The following is a 21,540-nucleotide window of genomic DNA, read 5'->3' on the forward strand; positions in this document are numbered from 1 at the left end:
GTCCATGGGGTTGCAAAAGAGTAGGACACAACTGAGCAACTAAGCATACAGCACATCCCTGGGGCTCCAGTGGTTAAGACTTTACTTTCTAACACTTGGGGGTGTGGATTTGATCCCTGGTCAGACAGCTAAGATCCCACACGCCTTGTGGCTAAAAAACAAAACATAAAACAGAAGCAATATTGTAATAAATTCAATAAAGCCTTTAAAAATGGTTCATATCAAAAAATTTTTTTTCACTCATTATAAAAATAAAAGCACACAGCAAGATATCCTCTCCCAACCTGGGGAAGTTATTTATGTAAACAGACAAGAGAGGGGTCCAGGTATTTTATTTTCTGGTCCTAGCTGAGTCTTCTTCTCATCTGGGGAGCTCTACCACCAGCAAGGCGCTTTCAGATCCTGTGCTTTTTCAGTTTTGCCACGAAAGCACCCTCACGTGAATACGAGCTGGAGGTGGGTGAGAAGATGTTGTAGCCCAAAAAGGCCAGCTGTAAGCTAAAATGTGTTTGAAGATTTGCAATTTATATTTAAAGTCCATGTGAATTACAGTCTGTTTCATAATGTGTTATAGATAAAAATGTGTTCCCCCCACCCTTAAAACTTCTAACAGAATTGGTGATCCAGGAAGATGAGCTGTTTTTATCCCATCTGAGCAACTCTGGGCCAGCTGACTTGGACCTCCCTATGCCCACAGACACACTTTTACTTTAATTTTGATGTTGGGTCAGTGCTTCCATGGTGGCTCAGACGGTAAAGCATCTGTCTGCAATGTGGGAGACGTGGGTTCAACCCCTGGGTCGGGAAAATCCCCTGGAGCAGGAAATGGCAACCCACTCCAGCACTCTTGCCTGCAAAAACCCTTAGATGGAGGAGACTGATAGGCTATATTCCATGGGGTCACAAAGAGTCGGACATGACTGAGCAATTTCTCTCTTTTTCTTTCAGTGCTTTCAGAGTCCAGATTAGTGAACTGTTCTTTCCAATATTAAATGTCTTAGAACAGAACATTATGTATTCTTCTAAAATACAGAAAAGAGGGGGTATATAAGCTCTGGTTGACAGGTATTTTTTTTTTAAGTTGACATTATGTGGTGAACACAGATTAGTTGAACTTACTGTTTAGCCACTGTTTTACACAGACACAAACATTAAGAGTGACCACATTAGGCAAGAGCCAATACTTACTTCTTAAGCAAGATCTTTTCATTCATGACCATGACCTACCTGAAATCCTAGGGAGAAGATGCCTGGGTGGTGGACACTGGGTGGGCTGACGTCACTAGAATAATAAGGCTCTAAGGAGAGGTTTGAAACTGCTAACCTGGCACAGGCTCTCTGTGAAAGCAAGCATACACTAAGAACTTTGCACATTGAGTCAATTACCCTATAAGCTCTTTCCTACTCAGTTGCCCCTTTCTCTGCCTAGGACTCCTAGATCTTGAAAGCCTGCTGCTGCTGCTGCTGCTGCTGCTGCTACTGCTGCTAAGTCGCCTCAGTCGTGTCCGACTCGGTGCGACCCCATAGACGGCAGCCCATCAGGCTCCCCCGACCCTGGGATTCTCCAGGCAAGAACACTGGAGTGGGTTGTCATTTCCTTCTCCGATGCATGAAAGTGAAAAGTGAAAGTGAAGTCACTCAGTCGTGTCCGACTCTTTTCCACCCCATGGACTGCAGCCCACCAGGCCCCTCCATCCATGGGATTTTCCAGGCAAGAGTAGGGGTAGCTAAAGCACCTCTGGGGAAGGGGTGTTGTATAGGTCCTCCAGCTGGACTTAGGACTAGACTGGACCATTACATGTGAGTATGGAAGGACGGAAGGCCCAAGATTATTTGGGAAAAGATGTATTCTTCTGAAATCAGAGGCCACAACCTCCATGAGCAAGCGTCATAGAGTGCAGGCCAGCGGTCGGCCACTAGGCATGTGGAAAGCCCCATGAAACAAGGAAGAAAGACTTCCTTGTGGAAAAGGATCTAAAGCAGATGCTGGCCACCTCTTCCACAGAACTTCAGGATGGCCTCAGAAGTACAACTATTTTAAGAAAAACACTCACTGAACTGGGAGAAGGCAATGGCACCCCACTCCAGTACTGTTGCCCGGAAAATCCCATGGATGGAGGAGCCTGGTGTGCTGCAGTCCATGGGGTCGCTAAGAGTCAGACACGACTGAGTGACTTCACTTTCACTTTCCACTTTCATGCATTGGGGAAGGAAATGGCAACCCACTCCAGTGTTCTTGCCTGGAGGATCCCATGGACGGAGAAGCCTGGTAGGCTGCAGTCCATGGGGTCGCACAGAGTCGGACACGACTGAAGCGACTTGGCAGGCAGCAGCAACTCACTGAACTATCAAAATGAGTAAGCTATAAACTGTATCCCTAAATATCTAATAGATAGAACTCTTTGGTACCATTTTTAAAGACTAATTTAGGGACTTCCCTGGTGGTCCAGTGGCTAAGACTCTATGCTCCCAATGCAAGGGGACCCTAAAGACCTAACAGAACTGTTTGGTACCATTTTTAAAGACTCACTGAGGGACTTTCCTGGTGGTCCAGTGACTAAGAATCCATGCTCCAATGCAATGGGTCCAGGTTCAATCTCTGGTTGGGCAACTAGATCCCACAGGTTGCAAGTAGAGATCCTGCATGCCACAACCAAGACCCGTCGCAGCCAAATAAATAGTATTAAAATAAATAGTCATTTAAATACTGGCAAAATCAATATTTGAAACTATATTTGTTGGCTAGGGGGAAGACCCAGGAGGAGGTAAGGTCAGGTGTTCATTCCTCCAGAGCCCTCCTGGCAGGGCTGTGAGTTGGAATAGTGGCATTTCTGTACTGAAAGCTATAGCCCTGCTGGGGCCCTCCTCCAGCTACAACTCTCACCAAATCCTAGCAACTGCTCCATCCTCTGCCCCTTCAGGCTTGGGGGTAGTAATGCTGGCTGGGACATCTCACCATCCTTCCCCAGTTTCTGCTAAGGCTGTCCACACCTTTGTGGATTAACACCTCATTAAACGCTCAATTCCCCTATTGCCTGTGTCATCTTTCCCCTGCTGGACCCTGACTCACACATGGTCCTTACTCCAGGGCCAGCCTGATGAAGCTGCCACCATCTAGAACTTGTCTGGAAAAAGAATATAGTGGCATGTACCTTCTTCTTAATGTTTCTTCTACCTGAAAATAACACATGACACTTCTGTCCATTCTTTATAAGCCAAAGCAAATCACAGGTGTATTAGTTATCAATTGCTATATAACAGATAACCCCAAAACTTGGTAGCTGAAAATAACGAACATTTATGATCTCACATAGCTTCTGAGGGCCAGGCATCTATGACCAGATTAGCTGGGTGGCTCTGGCCCCAGGCCTCTCACAAAACTGCAGGCATTTGGAGGCTTGACAGGGGCTGGCGAGTCTGTTTGCAAGGCAGCTCACTAACATGTCTGGCAGCTTAGGACTGGTTGTTGGCAGGAGGCCTCAGGTCCTCGCCACATGAAACTTTAAAGTACTCCTTGAGTGTTCTCATGACATGGCAGCTGGCTTCCTCTGGAATAAGCATGTCAACAGACAGTCCAAGAAGCAGCCACGAAACCTTTTAGGACCTTCTCTGAAAGTCAGAATATTCTGTTCATTCTCAGTGAGTTGTTAACTGCAGCCCATACTATATGGGCAAAGCGAAGTTCTACTTCCTGAAGAGAGCAGTATCAAAGAACACTTAGATATTTTAAAACCACCTCACAAGCCTACACCTAACTTCAAAGCAAAAGATGTAACTGGGAGATGAAATGTAAACCTCTGGTGAATAGCACTAATGACTGGAAGAATCCTAGATTTTACTGGCCACTTAAAAGTTCAACAAGGTCTGGACCTGGGCTTTACTTCTGTGTTTATGAGTCTTTGCTATATGAATCTTGGGGCTCCGGTGTTGAAATATAACTTGAACCCAATCCAGGAATTCCTTGGGATGAGGAGGGGGCAGACAAGCATACAGACTTCCTTGAAATAATGTCATTCCCAGGGCTAATCCACTCTGGGAGGAAGGGGTTCTTCACTTAAAATGAGGCCCGAGGCGACAGGAGTGAGGAATCCACTTCTTTCCACAACCTTCACTGTTCCCACGGCACAGCTGGGAATGACTCAGCCAGGTGTGAACCCATGCTTTAGGAAGACTGGCATTTCCCTCTTCCTCCCTGTTAGTCCCCAGCATCCATGCTGTGAGGAAGCCCAGGCAGCCACATGGAGGAGAACCAACCTTCTTGCACAATGACCCCAGCTGACCTCCCTGCTTGCAGCCAGCACCAACTTGCCAACCGGGTGACCAAGCCATGTGGAACATGGACAGATGTCCCCACTGAGCCCAGTCCCAATTGTAAAGATGTGAACAAATCTGTGATTACTGTTTTAAGGCACTAGTTTGGGGGGTGGTTTGTTTTGTAGCAATCAGTAACTGACATGCTTCGAAGTTCTCCAGGTAGCCCCGTGGAAGCCCTTACCACTAGGTTGGACGTGAAATAGACAGTGGGATGGGGACTCAGCCTGGCAACAGATCTCTCCAAGATCTGTGATTTCTCACAAGTCACCCTCTCTCCCCACACTCTAACCTGGAATAGAGTTCATATCCCTAACCTGAGTACTTTCATATCCCTAATCTGCCTGAGGAGTCCAAGAGTTGTGGAATCAGCTCTTTGAAATTTCCTTTACAAATTCAAAGTGCATGGGAATTCTATCTGATGCTCACACAAGCATCTGGTATTGTTCATAGTAATTCTTCAGTTAAAGCTGAGGCCCAAAGAGCCTCACTTTCAGGTTCTGTGGCACTGGGTCCAGGACCAGCTGGGGCAGATACTGACTGGAAGTCTTCAAGCAGATGGATGGGACAGTGGTTTAAAATATATATATATATATATATATATATATATATATTTTTTTTTTTTTTTCTTTTTTAGCTGGGAAATCCTGGCAGAGTCCTATCTGAAGGTCCAAACAAGTTAAAAGCTATGCTTAGTTGAAGAGGGAGGGGGACATCCAAGCTGGTCCACAGGACGCCCTCCTCGCTCCTACAGTGCCCTGTAAAGCGACATCAATGGCTTGGGGTGAGCAGAGCACAATTTGAACACCGCTTGTGTAAGGTAGCCAGCCTGGGCTTCAGAGCAGGTGAATATCTCTGCACCTCTGTATCTTTATCTGTGCGAGGTGGACAATGATGATACCTGCCTCACCGGTTTTAGAAGAATTTGATGAGACCAAGAGGCCAAGCACATCTGCTCTCAGTTGGCAATCCAAGATGTCTGTGCCTCTCTCATTTCATTCTAACCCAAGTCTTAACTCAGCATACCATGGGCATCCCTCCCTGGGCTTGGTGGGGAGCCCAGCACAGTACCCCAGGCCTCTGCAGATTGTCACTGTGTGGGATGACCAAAGCCCCTTTTCTTGAGGTTGGCCAGACTTCTGGTAAGGGGAGGGTCAACCGTGGTGCCCCTCCCAGTCCAGGCCTTTTCAGTGCCCCTCAGGGGCGCCCAGCAAATCCTCCCTCACGGCCAATGTTGGCACTCACCACATGCTAGACAGATGTTAAGTGCTTTTTCTGCACTAGTGCATTTAATCTCCACAACGACCCCACGGGGCAGATACTGCCACCCTGTTTAGAAAACTGAGGATCACAGATATTAAGCCAGTCATCCCCAAACCTGGCTGATCATCAGAATAACTGGGGAGCTCTTAAAATGGACCTCAGCGCAACAAAACCAGAACTCATTTCTTTAGGATCCAAGGTTACTTACCCATCCAGTGGGAAGACAGGTCTGGGAATGGGGTGAGGCAATGGAAGCAGCTGGAGGGAGGGTACACACAGAGAGCCAGCCTTTGTACAATTGAAATGTAGGTGCCCAGCTCCCCTAGTCCCACCCACTGTGAAGCCAGAATTGGAACGCAGGCCACTCTTACCATCCCAGGATCCCCTAAGGGAGGAGCTTCTTAAACTTGAGGGTGCGTCAAAGCCACCACAGCAGAGTGCTGTCCCCACCATCTGCACAGCCTGTGATTCAGTAGGCCTGGAATGAGGCTGAGAATCTGGATTTCTAAGTTCTCACGTGATGCTGATGCTGCTGGCCCAGGCTCCACACTTGGGAGATCCACCATCTCAAGGTGGAAGGAGAAGCCAGCACCTAGAGCAAGGGCTTCCTTCTCTAAGCGTCTGGGATGAACGGCTCCCAGGTGCCTGGATGCTCCATCCTGCAACCCCAAGTTGGATGAACTCCCTCATCTCTCCTGCAGGCATCCCAAGCTCCTGGTCTCAATAAAAATAAAGAAGTGTCTCGAGCACAGAGAGGTCAAAGCCAACAGGCTCTCGGGTCTCTGGCCACTCCGTGTTGGCACCATCCACTTGCATGGCAGCTTCTGGGATGGTAGTGGTATACTCACGTGTGTTCCTGTGCTTTCTGCAGCCCCGCATTTACGCAGCTGACCAAGAAAAAGAAAAGCCTGACTTAACGTTCTTAGGCTCGCAGGCCTCCCTCACTGAGTAATTGTCCTGAGAGCAGTTGCAGACATTAGCACTAATTAGCTAATTTATGTGTGCCTTGTTAGGGCCCCAAATTCAATCTACAAATGGCTGGCAGCTCACATGCAAATGAGTGGAATTCAGTCCCCAGACTTCACGGTTTTGGTTTTTAAAACAGCTCTATAGCCATAGGCCAGCACTGGGTATTTCCTTCTAATCTTCAAAATACTATTTGATTCATTAAGCACCTAATTGCACAGCTCTTAAGGGAAGTTTCTATCAAAAATGCAAAACAACATTCAGCACGCCTGGGCCCCCTCATCACTTCTACAAAGTCAACAACTGCCTGTCTCAACTGTCCTGTTCCTGACCCCTGGCCACTCCCAATTTCTCCACTCTAACTCAGGCCCCTTATGCTTTGGGGAAAGAGCTCTATGCTGTGTGCCAGGATCTGTGAGCTGTGTCCACTGACCAGCTGTGTGTATTGGGTGGTCACCTTGCCTCTCTTAGGCTGCAGTTGTCTCGCCCAAATACAGGAGCAACAGGATGGTGGCTTCTCCTGAAGGAAATGGGAGGTGCTGCTGGGAAGAGGAGTCCAGGGTTGCTGTGAACTTGGGGCTGGGAGATGAAGGACTTCCTCCAGGGACTCTGGAACTTGGAGTTTTGGGAGGATGGGAAGCAGCTCCAGGAACGACAGAGAGTTGATGCTTGCTGCAGGGGTGAAGGGGGATTAACAGCATCCTTGGATGCCATCTTACTTTTGCTGGCAGCTGCAATGAGGGACAGCTTCCAGGGGACACAAAGAGCCCTTGAAGGATTCAGAGCCTTGGAGAAAACTAGCCCCGGCTGACCAGCATCTGTGTGGAGAAGTTCAAAGAGGTGTGTGTGTGCTGCTGTGTCCGACTTTCTGCGACCACACAGACTGTAGCCTGCCAGGCTCCTCTGCCCATGGGATTCTTCCTGGCAAGAATACTGAGTGGGTTGCCATTTTCTTCTCCAGGGGATCTACCTGACCCAGGGATCGAACCCGTGTCTCCTGCACTGCAGGCAGATTCTTCACTGCTGAGCCACCTGGGAAGCCCAACGTTCAAATAGCTTTATTTCTAAAACATCACTGCCATGAAGCCCAGGCCAGCTGACCACAACCTGCAGAGACAACCCTGAGAAACAGCCATGGCCTAGGTGGCAGGCCGCATGGTGAATGGTCCTTCTGGCCTCTTGTATTTTCTCAGACATGAAATGACCATGACTGAGAACCACTAAGGGTTTCTAGATTCATTATTGACAGGACACATTTTTTAAAAGTTCTACTGAAGTATAACTGACAAATAACAGGAGGTATTTTTTTAACAAGTTGTATGTTTGGAGCTTGGAATTGCTTATTTGGACATTAAAAAATAGTTTCTTATTTTCATCCAAGTTGGTGAAGCAAGACTTCTGGTTATTTGAGAGAACTATCCTGCCTTAGTCCTTTCGGACTGCCCTGACATCACACCACATATGGTGTGGCTGGTAAGCACCAGAAATTGCTCACAGTTCTGGAGGTTAGAAGTCCAAGGTTGAATGTTGGCTGAATCAGGATGTGGTGAGAGCCCTCTTCTGGGTGCCAACTTCTCTCTGGACCCTCATATGGCAGAAGGGATGAGAGAGCTCCATGAGGTCTCTCTTATAAGTGCACTAATTCTGTTCCTGGGGGCCTCCACCCTCTGAACCACACACCTCGCCTCCTAACACCATTAGGCTGGGCATAAGGATTTCGACATTATCAATCTGGGGGGAAATGAGCACTCAGACCACAGTGTAGCCTGACCTCTCCAGGCACATCAGCAGTATTGTTCCACGATCCCATGAGCTACCTCCATCCTTTACTTAACTGAACAACAGCCAGCATTACCAAGCACTTGGCCCAGTGTGCCAGGTGCAATGCTAGGCACTTTACAGGCATTACTGTACCTAACACAACATTTCTGCACAGTAGATGCTACGCTTATGCCCACTTTGCACTGAGAAAACCAAGTCTCAAAAACTCTAGGGGCGTACCTTAAAATCACAGACTTTGCAAAGGGTGGAGCTTAGAATGCCACCCCTGGCTGCTTCTCTAGCACCAGCCCCACCTTGAGGTCCTTAACAGTCAGGAACTTGTCTGCCTGCAAGAGACCTTCCCCCAAGCATGAAGACTGGGCACTGGGAGCAGTCAGACTGCAGCAAGGGACACCGCTGGGGGAGGCTTGGAGTTCAACCCTGGACCATTTAGGCAGAACCCACATGTGGTGAAACGTTAAAAAAATCCTTTTGCTGTTCTATTTCTGTTGAAGGATAGACGCAGTTAGACAATACACATGTGTGCTTGTACAAAGGGTGTGAGAGAGATGCTGCTGGGCAAGGGGGGAAAGCAGCAAGCAAAGCCCTCGTGCTTGTTCAGGAACTCCAAAAAGAAAGAATAAAACCTTTTTTTTTTTTTTAAGGAGGCAGAAAAATCTCAAACTGTGAGTGGGAGACTGAAGAAATGAGACGGGTTTGTGGGCTCCTAGATCAGAAAGCAGCACATTCTCACATACAAGTTGGATAGGTTGAAGGACGGGTGGTTGGGCCGTGAGTCGAAGATTCTTTCCAAAAATAGGTCTACCCCAGTCCCCAAGGGTTTCCACAGGCCACCAAGTTCCCCTCTCTAAAACCCTTGCCCAAGGCTCTGACAGGCTCTCCCGGCTGAGGATATGGCCCACAGCCTTGATTTCTGCCAGGGGTGGAAAAGCAGGGGCAGGAGCAGCAAAGGGTGGGTGGAAAGTCAGGAAGGATCATCCAAGTGCAGGTGAGTTTAAAGCAGAGATTCCCCCTGAGGAATCACAGTGATGAAATCTAGGCAAGAGAGGGCCACGGTCAAAGGTCTGTTTACTTTATTATCTTTTTACCCTGAGGAATGTGCCTGCTGGGTTAATGTTTATTTTATTGAATAATCTAGTTTTAGGCATGTCAATAAGAGTCAGTGCTACTTTATAGGAAGAAAATCCAGGTTTGTGGCTATTTCTGATCTCCAGCAAGAGGTCCTTCCTAGGCCCATTAGCACTACTGCCACCTGCTGGTGGATTCCTGTAGAGCAGGGCTGGCAATTTGGGTCGCAGGCTGGAACCCGAGCCCAGGGCTGGAATCGTGGCTCTGCTCACTCGGAGCAGGGTGACTAGTTAGAGTCTCCCTCTCTGAATTTTATTTTCTACCTCTTAGAGATTTTGTGATGATTCAATGAGTTAACATATATATAATGCATGGTGCATAGTATATGTGTAATAAACTATTAGTTAGTCTTAAGAATTCAATATCCCTGTGGGGTCCTCTTCTCATTACCATCTTGACCCAAGCGAAGTTACAGAAGGCATGGCCCCACATCGGTGACTGAATCAGAGGCTGAGGCATCAGCGGGCTAGGCCAAAACTAACAGGCGAAATGTAACAGGAATAAAGCTCTCAATTACATTTACTGTCCACCAAGTGCATAAATGTGGGGGATGCCTGGTCGACAAAAAAAGACCAAGCCTAAAACACTGAGCAATTTTAAGAACACATAGCTCAACCACAGCCAACTGGGTGACTCCACACTCAAAATTCTAATTTGATCAATAGCCATGAAGGAACAACAGATATGACAAGCCTTTAAAACGTTCATATACCCTGACCTCATAATTCCACTACTAGGACTCTGAGCAGAAGAAATAAGAAGAGAGAGTTGTATACAAAAATTTCATTCCAGTGACATTTATAAAAGTGAAAAATTAGATACAATCAATGTTCAATAATAGAGGACTAGGTAATTAAATCATGGTTTATCCATATGTAGTCCTTAAAAATTAAAGGGAAAAATCTCATCATGTAAGTTGGAATGGAGGGAGGACCATGGTATAAATAGAAAGAGGCATAAATACTGATAAAAAGCATCAATAAAAAAAAAAAGCATCAATAAAGATGCACGCAATGAGAGCATCAAATTGTATATGGCATCGACTGACAAAACTATGGGGAGAAATTGACAAGTTCAGCATTTGAAGTAGATTCTAATATACCTCTTTCAGTAGCTGATCAAGCAACCAAAAAACAACCTGTAAGGATAAAGGGCTGAACTTCACAATTTGGAAATTTAATAAAAACACTGCAGAGTACATTACTCCCTGTAGCTGAAGCAAACATGTCCTTTTCAAATGCAGACTTGACCCCCACTCCCTAACCCTCCCCACCCCCATGGAGAAACCAGCAATTTCAGCATCTGATGCTAAAGTCTAAGAACAGGGGGTCTGGGAAGCCGGAGGCTCTTTGACTTGGGGCACAAAGATCGCCCACAGGAGGTTGTGGCTGAGACGAGTTGTCAGGATGGTTCTCTAGATAGAGAAGATGGGCTGGGAGCCCATGCAGGAGAGGCACCAGGTCCCCCGGTCCTGAGGCAAACTAAAGCAAATGAGCTCAGGGAGTTGCAGAGGGCAACCCTTGCAGTAACACCAGCTCTCTGTCATGACTACCCAGGCCCCACCAGAAGCTATGGTTCAGTTTCCACCTCTAAGAGAAGACGGGGGTCTTCAGTTACTTCCAAGCAGGGCCATGTCCCCCAAAGAGGAACATGAGCTGGGCCTGAAAAGAAACCATTGGAGCTCAGGTGTCAGGCAGGTTTGGCGAGCTCACCACAAGCGGGAAGGTCACAGGACTCCTGTGGCTCTGCCAACCACCAAAGGAACCCATTGCCCACCAGGGGGATCCCTGAAAAGCCTTAGAGGCCTCCCTGCAGGCTGGGCCAGGTAAAGGGGGAGCCACAGCTTCCAGGCCTGGTCCCCCCAGCTGTGTGACCCAGATCACCCATCGTCCTCTGGGGCTCAGGCCACCTGTTAAACACAGCTATCACTGGCCTTCTGCCCACCCCCCAGGGTGTCACATACACAGGCTCAAGTTAAGGAAGGAACTGGAGAGGTGTTTGCAACAGTAACCGTCCAAAGTCTGTGTGTGGTTGAAAGGCAGTGTTGATCCCAAACACTCATTCAGCCAATTGCTTTCCCATGTTCTCTCCACAAACTGCTCTCCATGTGCCCCCTGACCTGGTGTGGGGGCCTGCCTTATCCCCTTTCCAGTCCCTGTCCCTGGCTACTGAGCAAGTGGTGAGACGTGAGAGCCAGAGAGGTCTGGTCAAGCCACCCAGGCCCACTAGCTCAGGAGACAGAGCTAATACAGGAGGGGAGGAACCCTGCCCAAGTTGAGAATCTGCTGTGTGACTGGGAGCAAGTCACTTCCCCTCTCTGGTCACGTTTCCTCATTTCTAAATTGACGGGAAATCATCTCCAAGCTCATTTCTTGCTGAAGATTCTGGGATCCTATCATTGGAAGAACTGGGTCTGTTTCAAAGGTCAGTCAAGTAAGTTCTTAATTAGAGGGTATCATTCCCTCCATTGACTTACCAGGGCTGCTGACAGGTGGAAGCAGCAGAAGTGGGACTCCCCGAGTCTCTGCTGAGCCGGACTGGGAACTAGACCTCTAAGGGGCTGTTGCCAGACCAGGTACCAGGTTCATTTTGCTCCCCACTCAGCCAAAACACTGAGGTGCTGAGGTTTACAGCAGAGAGGGGGCTTGTTCACAAGGCAGCCAGGGGCGAATAAGCCTCACATGTACCTCCCCACAGGCAAGGGGCTCAGGGCACTTAAGGAATAAAGAATAAAGATGCAGGGTAGCCTGAGGCGTGGGGAGCATGGGGAAAGGTGAGGTAACAGATATTCTGCACAGGTGTCACTAGGCTACAAGCATCAGCACATAACTGGCAAATGCAGGCACCACGCACCACCTGAGGGTGGTTGCGAGCCCTCTGCCATCAAAGGTCACTGGGCAGACACTCATGCACGCTGTTTCAGGGTCGGTGGTCCTGTCCAGTCTCAACCGGCTCAGCTCAAACTAGATGCAACAGACTCCAAGTTCCTGGAAAATAACTCTGGCAAACATCTTACTGTTTTAGGCTACCTGCTGCATGGAGGACGTGCAAGCCTTTTGTAGATAACGTTGACTAGTAAAGGCAGGTGACATGGAATTTTGACTAATGGTTACCCACGGTTTCAGGGCTGCACTGGGGCCAGTGTTCTTCGGTCATCCCCACCTGACCAACACAGCAACATGGGGAACACTGGTACCTCTATCAGGCCTAGTCCTAAGAGAAGCCAATCCTTTACCTGGGGGTATGCATGTATCTATACCTAAAGATACAGAGAGAAACTTGAAACCTCTCTCTCTCTCTCCCCCCCTCTCTCCCCCCTCTCTCTCTCTCTCTATATATATATATCTCCCCTGGAAGAGGGCATGGCAACCCACTCCAGTATTTTTGCCTGGAGAATCCCTATGGACTGAAGAGTCTGGTGGGCTACAGTCCATGGGGTTGCACAGAGTCAGGCACAACTGAAGTGACTTAGCACATATATATATGTGTGTGTATGTGTGTGTGTATATATATATATATATATATGAATATATAGTGAATCCAGAAAAGTAGAATTATGTGATACAACATAGGTTTGGTGGTTAAAGAATCTTCCTGCAATACAGGAGACCTAGGTTTGATCCCTTGGTTGGGAAGATCCCCTGGAGAAGGGAATGGCTACCCACTCCAGTATTCCTGCCTGGACAAGTCCATGGACATGGTGAGCTACAGTCCATAGGGTCACAGAGCTGGACAGGACTGAGCGACTCCCTCTTTCTTCTTTTTGGTTCCTGAGCGCTTTTAGCGGTGTAAGGGAAACAGGGACCTGGCTCACAGTGGTGACCCTCAGTTGGCTGACGGGTAACGAGTGGTGTCTCAACACCAGCTAGGAGCAGCCTTCCTGTATCCTGCTTACACTGGGTGAACCTCTGCAGGGTCATACTTATTTCTGGGTCCTAAGTTTTGAGAAGGATACTTCAAATCAGAGGTTGACAAGTAATATTAGCTCAGGTGGGTCAGAGTCTGGAAAGCACATGAGTGATGGCTGAAAGAACTGGGCATTCAGAGTCTAAACGGGAACACAGGTTAACACAGAAATAGAGTTGAGTTTTTACCAAAACCGAAGTAGAAGGAAGAAAGATTAGTTACCATGGTCATGCCCATATCCACACATACGGTTTCGTACTTGGGTCTCCGTTCATTCAGGCTGCTCCCCACAGTGTTCATTCCATCTATTTGCTAACATCCCCCAAACCCATGTTCGGCTAAGACTCTTCTGGAGCTTCTGACCTGTATATCTAACTCCCTCTAACTCCCTCCCTCCTCACCTCGACCTGGTTGTTCTCATCATACAAAGCTCCACATGTCCTAAAGTGAACTCTTCACCACATCCATGACCATATTTGGAAGGGCTTCAACTTTTATGGGCTGCATTTTTATTGACCATATCTGGAAGGCAAAGAAGGGTATGGAATGTGTCATTTATAACTGAACTCCACTGTGGTGGTTACCATTTGCCTCTATCCTTAGAATGAAGTGTTTTCAACTTGGTTGCTCATCAGAATCTCCTGGGACATTTTTAGAAAATGCAGATTTTTTACCCCAGGCCCCACCTGAAATTCCATGAATCAGAATCCCAAGAATTTTTTTTTTCTTCAAATTTTGACTCCCACTAATGAGATCAACAAAAGTCAACTATGCTAATTAACAATTCATAAATATCAACACTGAAAATTTCTTTCTCACATTTATTATAGTCAGTAGGAAAGATCAGGGATTGATTTTGAGGGAATGAATGCCTTGGCTCTTATCACCTCCTTTAACCAGAAAACACACCGCTCAACCATTCTCTTAAAATTTAGCAACTCTGGGAAGAATTATTCACTTGATGCCTCCAGAAAGAATCTGCCTTTCATCTGGCCTGAGCATCAGGTGCTTGATCGCACAGTATTAATTTCTTCTCACAGTAATTCTGTCCTTTGGAGCAACTCCCAAATCACTAACTGCCCCCACCCACTCCAAACTGGAAGCTCAAGGGCAGGAAAAGAAAGGGCAGAGCCAGGACAGGCACTGAAGGTGCCAATGCTCATGCGGGCCCACACCATCTTTCAGTGGCCTCCCATGCTGCCCCGTCGCCCTGAGTTTCTGGCCTCAGACTTGCTTCTCCTGATAAGAATCTATCATTTTTGAGCCTTGATGCACTGCTGGCTACCTTTCTGTGCTTTTGATAGCTTTTCCCTTTGAATAAACAAAATATAGCTATGCTCAACTTGTGGGTGGGCTTCCCTTGTGGCTCAGTTGGTAAAGAATCCGCCTGCAATGCGGGAGACCTGGGTTTGATCCCTGGGTTGGGATGATACCCTGGAGAAGGGAAAGGCTACCCACTCCAGTATTTGGGCCTGGAGAATCCCATGGACTGTATAGTCCATGGGGTCGCAAAGAGTCAGACATGACTGAGCGACTCTCACTTTCACCTTGTGGGCAGGGGGGTGGGTACAGGTAAAATGTAAGCAGTTCTAAATGGTAGGTCATTGCCAAATTATTTTAAAATCAGCATGGGGACGTAATCAGACATGAATGTGCTAGAATATACCTCCCTTCCCATGTCAGCTGCTCCCTGGTTAATGTATACACTGCTCCCCACTCTTAATCCTTTTGACCTGTGCCCCATCTTTTTCTCTGCTTCTTATACATTAGACGAAAGAAGCAATTATTTTTACATTTTTATTACACATGTTCTGAATTAGCTACTGACTCACATTACTTCTCTTTTCTTCATCTTGTCACATACAGGAGCGCAGCATTTGCACACCAAGCCGAGTCTGTAACAAGCAGGAAGTGTACTTCACTGCGATGACTGGAAACCATCACTTATGACATCATCTACAGTAAGTGGGGAGGGGCAGATGTGGACATTGCCGTTTCATGTCAGTATACTGCAGCCATATTTTGCTGATAGCCTAATTCCTGATACTTCTTTAATTTTCTTTTAGTTACAATTCCTTTGGAGCCACTTCTGGAGAGATGTGTGTTCTCACTTTTATCACTCATATCCATATTCATTTCTAGTGTATTCTACTGTCTACCGGGAGAAGGCAATGGCACCCCACTCCAGTACTCCTGCCTGGAAAATCCCATGGACGGAGGAACCTGGTAGGCTGCAGTCCATGGGGTCGCTAACAGTCGGACATGACTGAGCGACTTCACTTTCTCTTTTCACTTTCATGCATTGGAGGAGGAAATGGCAACCCACTCCAGTGTTCTTGCCTGGAGCATCCCTGGGACGGCAGGGCCTGGTGGGCTGCCGTCTATGGGGTAGCAAAGAGTTGGACACGACTGAAGCAACTTAGCAGCAGCAGCATACTGTCTACCACATGTACCAACTTTGATATGGTTGGTTCCTATGGGGTCATGTTGTCTGAGGCAGTGATTACTGTTATTTTCCTTTTGGTCACAAAGCAGTTTGGTATATAGTGATAATTTTTCACAAATATTATTCCTATCATCTGCAGGTATTTAACTATTAATTTAAAATTAAATAGTACTTACATTCAATTTCCTATAATAAACCATAATGGTAAAGAAGAATGTATAACTGAATCACTTTGCTGTACAGTAAAAATTGACACATTCTAAATCAATTATACTTCAATAAATTTTTTAAAAATTAAATAGTGTTTAAAGATTTACAATATAAAATAAAATTAGAGTATGGATGGAATGTGATTGGCCATGTCTGTAATTGTTGGGGCTGGTTGAGGGGTACATGGAGATTCACTGTACTTTTCTCTATACTTCTGAGTATGTTTGAGAATTTCCACAATACAGTGTTTTTAAAAAAAAAAAAAAAAACGGTTTATGACAAAAATAGCTGCCCCTTATTTCACCTTCTACCTATCCTCTATTCTTCAGTCCCTTCACTTCTTTTTGCCATTTCTCTGGACATTTATCTTTGTATTTTTTAACAATGCTTCTGGTGCTGTGTCTTGATTTATCAACATACTAGGTTAACTATTTGGCATGCTTAATCTCTCCTCCCAAACCACCATTACAGCGGTTAGCACCATGTCTGGATAAGCTCTTTGTCAGGTTTCCATTATTGTAATTATGTAAATATTTTAACTTCAGAGCCATGTAGTATATTCTGATTATGATACTCTTCCTGCAAAACACTCCTTTTCTTCCTGAATATTACAATAGACTTGTTTTTATTGCTTAGTTTTCTGTGTCTAACATCCCACTCCAACGGTTCCACATACTACATTCCACATTTGTCAGATCTACACAGAAGCCTACAATTCCAACTTTTCCCCAGCCGTTCTTTCTCCTGGAGCTCTCCATCTCTGGCTTCCCAACGGACAGTGCCCTCCTGGGACTCCTTCTGGTTGTCTTCTGGGCATTTCTGTCATCTACCTTCTATGCTGGATCTCCTTTTTCTGTATCCCATGTCTTCCAGGTCAATGCTCCTGCTTTGGTGAACCACATCCTCTGATAGCTTTTTGAGAATAAGTGTATAGGAAGAGAATTTTTTGAAACTACATATCCAAAAATGTCTTTGTTCTGCCTCACATGTGATTGACGGTTTGGCTGTCAAGCTGGAAATAGTTCATCTTTAGAATTCTGAAGCAATTACTCTTTTCTTTTTGGAGACTTTGCTATTGAGAAGCCTGATGCTATGATGATAGCAATTCTCTGGATATTAACTGTTTCCTGGAATTTTCTATTCATCTGAAATTTCATAGTAATGTGCAATGGTGCTCTCCTCATTATATGAAGAGTCAGGTCCTGGGCGTCTACTTGCTCTTGCCCCACCTTTAACTCTACACCCATTCATTCGGTTTCCTCTAATTCCTGAGTCTTACATTCTGCTGTGCAAATTAGCTTGCTTCTCATTAGCAGCCCCCACTATAAGCATGTATTATTAAGTTTCAGTTGTCAACATTTTGCTTAGTCAATTAACACTTCTCCATCTTTTTATTCTTCCAAACTTTTGTGATTTTGTCAACATTTCTTGTGCACTGTTGTCTCTTCTGTTCCCTGTGTCTTTAATGGTACTCAAAAAAAAATTTTTCCCCTTACTGCCATTTTAGAGGAATGGTGAAGGTGCAAACATAAACCAAAAGTACAGTGTAAATCACTCTATTTAATAGCAAGTCTTCCACAATATTTGATGAATGCCTCATAAATGTTATTTTTATCACTATAAAATTTGTTTTTATGTAATTATTATCCATTACTCATCTTTATCATTAAAGCTTCACACAGAATTTGCTTTTGATATAAACTTCCAAACTTGACATAGTACTAAAAAGTTGCTATTATCTAATTTTCTTTTTTTTTTGTATAATTGCTAAATTTTTGTATATTTTCTAAATAACTGAACCAAAATATATCTGTTTGGCCAGGTCATTGGCCTAATAGCTAGTGATGTCCAATATAATATAAATATATGCATTTAAGGGTGACCAGTAGCACTGCCAGTATCTGGGAGCTTGTTAAGAAATGCAGACTCTCAGGCTCCACTCTATAATCTATACAATCAGAATCTGTGTTTTAACTAGATCCCCAAGTGATTCACAAATACGTAAGTTGGAGCACTAGTCTAGTATTTCACCAGATCCCGCTTCTCTCTCATGTCTCCACTCCCTGTCCCCACTTCCAGAAGTACCCATGACATTTTCCTTTCAAATACCTTACAGTCTGAGTATGATGCAAGTTACCTTTTCTATCCCTCTGCCATCCTCATGGGTCTGTCCCAGAGGGTCTCCTCCAAGTCTCTGCTCCTCCAAACGGGAAAAGCCTTGAAAAGTACAGGCTCTAGAGCCATGTTATTTGGGTTCATTTAAACTCTGACTCTAGCAGTTACTATATATGGGACCTTGGGTCAGCACACTGCCACACTGTGCCTCAGTTTTAGGTGTAGAATGAGTAGCATTTTCATGCATGTTAGCTATTATGCTCTGCAATCAAGGCCTTAATAACCGAGTATTTAGGAATTTCTCCTCGTCTTCTGCTGATGCTGCTTGTATCACACGATGGTTTATTCATTTGGACTTCTGCTACTGAATCAACTAGTTCCACCTTCATCTGGGGATGATTTTATAAAATTTGCTGAATCAACAGATTCCCCAGACTTTTTGGACTTGTGGAGTGTCCACCTGGTGAACATACGTGAATGAATTTCCTGTTATAAGCTTTACGAATGAGGCATCAATCTTCTTCAAGGTTCAACAATATTCAGAGAAAAGTGAGCACAGGGAACAATCTGGGAAGGAGACAGTTGAAGGGAGAAAGCCAGAGAATTTCAGCATTGGTGGGAACAAAGGGGGAAATGGGGGCATGTATTGTCTAGTGAGGAGGTGTCTAGTGATGAACTTAACTTTCCCAACATTAGATATGATGTTAGCTGTAGGTTTTCCACAGATGCACTTTATCAAATTAAGGTTTCTTCTATTCTTAGTTTCTTCAGAGCTTTAAGTCATGAATCAGAGTTGAATCCTGTCAAATGTCTGTCTGCATGTATTGAAGTGATCATGAAGGATTCCTTTATTTTGTTAACAGGATAGATTATAGTAATTGACTCTTCTGATTTTAAAATGACCCCGCATTCTGAGATAAACTACTTGGTCATAAGGTATTATGCTCTTTATTTATTGCTGGATTCAACTAGCTAATAGTTCAATAATTTTTGTGTCTATGTTCATGATATATATTGGAATGTCCACTTTCTTTCCTTGAAATGTCTTTGGCTAGTTTCGCTATTGGGGTAATACTTGTTCTCATTTTTTTTTTTTTTAATTGGGGAAGTATTCCCTTTACCCCTATTTTCTGAAAATCTGTGTAGAATTAAAGCTTTTTATTCCTTGAGTTCTTTTGTATGAAAATTTCTGATATTTTCTTTAATATTAAAACTATTCACATTTTCTGTCTTGTGTCAGTTCTAGTAAGCTGTATTTTTCAAGAAATTTGATGACTTTAATTTATTGGTTTACATTTGTACATAACATTCCTTATTATCCTTTTAACGTCTGAAAGATCTAAATAACATTCTTGATTTCATTCCTGATAGGGATAATCTGTCTTTTAGGTTTTTCCATCATTTTGCTAGAGGTTTAATTTTATTAATACTCTCAAAGACCAACTTTTGGCTTTGTTAACTGTATTACCTGTTTTCAATATCACTGATTTTTGCTCTTGCTTTTAATATTTCTTTGTTCTACTTACTTTGAATTTTATTGGCTCATTTTTTTCCCTCTAGTATGCTCTTTTAAAGCTATAAAAGTAAGGAAGGAAGTACAATTTTACTGATTTGGCCTTTTGTTAGTTTATTTCTCTGGATTATTACATAAAAAAAAATTTTTCTAAAAATTTTTTAGGTAAATATTTCCAGGATAATCAGTAAATTCTACCATGAAGAGAGTATGCATGTAAATATAAAAAATGATTATAAGAATATACAAAGCCTAGCTAGCATTCCTGTTATATAACCCTCGGCTTTTCATTCCATTCTGAGCTGGGTATGTGTTTATTCTAAAGATGCTTGAATTTTAAGAACTCTCAGTTCCTGTTTTGGATGCTATGTTGTAATTACCAGTGACTCATTCATCAAGTTTTTGGATATAAATGAAGGTGAGGTATGACTTCAGTTAATTTTAATGCTCTGACTACACTAACTGCATCACTGGTACACTGTAAAGATTAAATTTTCCTCCGTTATGAAGTATTTACATTTATGTAATAAGTCTTCTCTAGTTATTGCTCATACAAGCTTTTTATATTTATCTTTGGAGATCTATCTCCCCTTTAAATAATTCATTTTTGAGTTCTAGTTTTTAAATACTGAAAAGGGTAAATGCACACAGGTGGCGCAGTGGTAACGAAATCTGCCTGCCAGTGCAGGAGATGTGGGTTCAATCCCTGGGTCAGGAAGACCCCCTGGAGAAGGAAATCCCACAGACAGAGCCTGGTGGGCTACAGCCCATGGGGTCTCAAAGAATTAGACACGACTGAGTGAGCACACACGCACATACAATAGTACCAAAAATGATTTTCACATAAAACCTTTAAGAGTTCTTTTTAAAGGAATTATTGTACTATCAAGTGAAACTTTTTCAAACTCAATCCATCAAGATATTCCTACTTAAATACACATACAATCAAATGAATATTTGTGTATTTCAGAGATGATAAAATATTTTTGCTAATTTATCTCAAAACATAGATATCAGTGACCTTCTCAAATTAGGTCAGGTAGTAGAAAAAAAATCTAATGCTTTTTTTCTTGGTTGTGCTGGGCCTTCAGTGTTGCTTGGAATTGCTCCTGTTGCAGTGAGCAGGCTTCTCATTGCAGTGGCTTCTCTTGTTGTGGAGCATGGGCTCTAAGTGCATGGGCTTTAGTAGCTGCAGCACAGGAGCTCATTAGTGGTGGCTCACAGGCTCTAGAGCGTGCAGGCTCAGCAGTTGTGGCTCATGGATTAGATGCTCCAAGGTATGTGGAATCTTCCCAGACCAAGTATCGAACCTGTGTCCCCTGCACTGGCAGGCAAGATTCTTATCCATTGTACCACCAGGCAAGTCCTCTAATGCATTTTTTCTTTTAGCATAAGGTTAGGTTGGAAGAAAAGGCTTTTGATTTTAAAGGCCAAATGGAAAGCTATTTTATTTCGTGAGCCAAGAGAGGATACACTTCAGTGGGATGAAAAGTGTACCTACCAAGATGACTTTTGCTTCTAACAATTTTATCTTTTTTTTAAAAAAGGTAAAAATTTAGAAATCATATATCATTTCATAATCTTATTTTTAAGAAATCCAACATTTTGGCATAAGACAAATGTATACAATTAAAGAGTTGACTCATTGGAAAAGACTCTGATGCTGGGAGGGATTGGGGGCAGGAGGAGAAGGGGACGACAGAGGATGAGATGGCTGGATGGCATCACTGACTCGATGGACTTGAGTTTGAGTGAACTCTGGGAGTTGGTGATGGATAGGGAGGCCTGGCGTGCTGCAATTCATGGAGTCACAAAGAGTCGGACACGACTGAGCAACTGAACTGAACTGAACTGAAACTCTTCAAAACACAGTATGGCATATATTATTTTTCCACAGGGC

The sequence above is a fragment of the Bos indicus genome, chromosome 1 (genome assembly GCF_029378745.1).
Source record: "Bos indicus isolate NIAB-ARS_2022 breed Sahiwal x Tharparkar chromosome 1, NIAB-ARS_B.indTharparkar_mat_pri_1.0, whole genome shotgun sequence".
NCBI classification, from domain to species: domain Eukaryota; kingdom Metazoa; phylum Chordata; class Mammalia; order Artiodactyla; family Bovidae; genus Bos; species Bos indicus.